This window comes from Podarcis bocagei (genome assembly GCF_964188305.1).
Source record: "Podarcis bocagei genome assembly, chromosome: 4".
Lineage (NCBI taxonomy): Eukaryota > Metazoa > Chordata > Lepidosauria > Squamata > Lacertidae > Podarcis > Podarcis bocagei.
In genome coordinates this window covers 85,702,109-85,704,905 of record NC_138128.1, presented here as the reverse complement: position 1 = coordinate 85,704,905, position 2,797 = coordinate 85,702,109, and the positions used below count along the sequence as shown (strand labels likewise).

The following is a 2,797-nucleotide window of genomic DNA, read 5'->3' as shown; positions in this document are numbered from 1 at the left end:
CAAATCGTAGATTCCTGCAATGCAGGAATCTGAACAAAAACATTTGGTATCCAAATTTTCAAAGGAAATCTCTGAAGTGAAATCGTTTCAGGTGTAGCTCAATAACCTTTTTACTACATATTATGTCAGTGTTATATGAATGGCACTGCTACATTTTGGAATAGGTTCTAGCTCAGTTGGTAGAGCATGAGATTCTTAATTTCAGGGTCCTGGGTTTGAGTCCTACATTGGGCAAAAGATTCCTGCATTGCAGGGGGTTGGACTAGATGACCCTCAGGGTTCCTTCCAACTCTACAATTCTATGAACTATAAGGGACAGAAAGGGGGGGGGAATCACATTGTTTCTAGCCTAGCAGCTAGATGTAATCATGTTTAGGTAACCAACATTGTTCAATTACCACAGTTTGTGTGGGAAAGTTTGCTTTGGGTGTTTGTCTTTGGCAGTGTAGAGGCTCCAAAATGAAGCCATTGGTGCAACAAGCCCACAGCTCTGCTTCTCCTTTTGCATAGTTACAAGCATCCTTTTAGACTCTGCTGAAAGACGAAGTACCCGGAGATGTTTTTAAGTAGCTGGCTCTTTAATGTCTCCCAACCATTTCCTCCTTACTACTGAGAATTACCTTCTGGTGCCTGATAACAATTTCAACAGCAGGCGACCCATCCATATTTTTGTAGATAATTAGCAGAACGGCTATACAGCAGAAGTGGGTCATCCTGTACTTGTTATTCACAGATGGTTCAATATAATGGATTTTGGAAGCGGCATAACAAAAAAAATTGATACCAGTTTCAGAGAGGCAGAAGAGAGCAAAGAAAATCAAGGGGAAATGTTTATGGAGGGTTGTAGCAGGTGCATCTCTAATCGCTTACCAGAGTAAAGGCATGATGTGGTCCAGGTATTGTTGCAGCCCCGCACAATGTAGTGTTAAAATGGACAAGCATCTGCATTGACATCTCTCTCTCTCCCTCTCTCTCTCTTTCTCCTTCCCTCTCTCTGCCAGTTTGAAACATTGCCTCTTGCTGTAGCACTACCAGGGGGAAACATAAACACAATGATGAGACCATGTAGATAGCCTTCATCTTCAAGAGGCTACCCAGGAAGCTGTTAAGAGGCCAGAAGTAGCTTAGCTCTCATCCCAGAGGTGTACCCAACTGCACTCGTTATTTTCTCCCATGTAAGACCGCTGAAATATATATATTATTTGGATTTCTTATTACCTTGCACCATAAGATCCAGGACAGCTTACAATCTGAAAATAAAAATAAAAATAAAATAAAATGATTCATAATCAGGAGAATACGTTGTGTGTGTGTGTGTGAGAGAGAGAGAGAGAGAGAGAGAGAGAAGATGCCACACAGATCTCTGTGAGAGAGTCAGTGTGGTGTAGTGGTTAAGAGCGGTAGACTCGTAATCTGGTGAACCGGGTTCGCATCTTCACTCCTTCACATGCAGCTGCTGGGTGACCTTGGGCTAGTCACACTTCTTTGAAGTCTCTCAGCCCCACTCACCTCACAGAGTGTTTGTTGTGGGGGAGGAAGGGAAAAGAGAATGTTAGCCGCTTTGAGACTCCTTAAGGTAGTGATAAAGTGGGACATAAAATCCAAACTCCTCCTCCTCCTCTTCTTCTTCTTCTTCTTCTTCTTCTTCTTCTTCTTCTTCTTCTTCTTCTTCTTCTTCTTCTGTGGGAAGGAAATTCCACAGCTTAGGGGTTTCCACTCTTGAGGGTGATGGAACTGGCAAGAGGGACCCAATGAGGATCTAAATGTCTGAGAGGGTTTAGTTGTAGGGGCAATCTATCTGGAAGACAATTGTATTTTGAAGAGACAAGTGACCTGACATGGTCATCTCTTCCTGCTTCTGTTTATTTCCCCTCTATCTCTTGTTCTACTCTTTGATGGCTGAGAGCAGCCTTTAATGTATAATCTGGTAGAAGAAAGAAGTGATAATGCAGGGCACCTTCTGACCTTCTTTGATGTTAGACATTGTTTGGAGGATCGTGCAGTATTGGAAGAGGGGGCTAGCTAATTAATAATCTGCACTAGCTAGTTGGGCAAGGCACGTAGGCTAACAATTTAGCTCTCTATAAATCGAATGGTTTTGGGGCATAGCTCTCAGAAGCTTGTGCAACCTGAGACTACCTCGGGGTCACTTCGCCAATTCTTGAGGGCTTCCCAGTGGCAGATCGAGGTGCTTGCTTGGTAATTTATATAATGCTTGCTGTTTAGAATAAAATCTTTAATCTTCTCACTCACTTGTGTTTGTATTGCTTCTGAATCTCATTAAAAGAACCACCTTGCAGTTGGCAAGACGCTAGCGAAGGAGATGGTCTTTCATAAGTGAATGGCATAATGCTTGGCCTCTCTTTCTTCTGGGTCTCAACCACCACCACCCACCACCTAATAACCTAGCCCTTAGCAACAGGAATCCCACAGGGGATTGTGATGCAACACACCCATCGGGTATGCAGTATACAAACCTTCTCTTCAAGCACAGACACACAAATGCACACAACCCTAACCTGGCTTGCTTCTGAGTTCTGAGCTGGACGTATACCCCGCAAGCGTGCTTTAAATAGGCCTGAGATGAGAATGGGGATAGGGGTAACAGCATGCTGAGGTCACAAAGGCACCAACGGCAGCCTTAAAGGGGATACGGACAAGGCTGGTTACAATGGCGGACACTGGGGTCTCAAATTTCAGTGGCACCCTGTGTGATGCCAATATTTGGTGCCTCCCTGCCTCTCGCCTTCTACATCATAGTTGTGGCACCTTCTACAGCACCCCCGAGGCTCTGTAT

The 2,797-nt window shown here is 44.2% G+C and overlaps 1 long non-coding RNA gene across 1 annotated transcript; it reads right to left on the bottom strand.

Moving 5' to 3' along the window:
• Positions 1-431: 431 nt before the first annotated feature.
• Positions 432-2,402, bottom strand: LOC308586096. Its single transcript, XR_014007748.1, has 3 exons — positions 2,254-2,402; positions 1,219-1,250; positions 432-1,028 (listed from the first exon to the last, which is right to left on the bottom strand). It is a non-coding gene; the product is annotated as an uncharacterized lncRNA (long non-coding RNA).
• Positions 2,403-2,797: the final 395 nt, after the last annotated feature.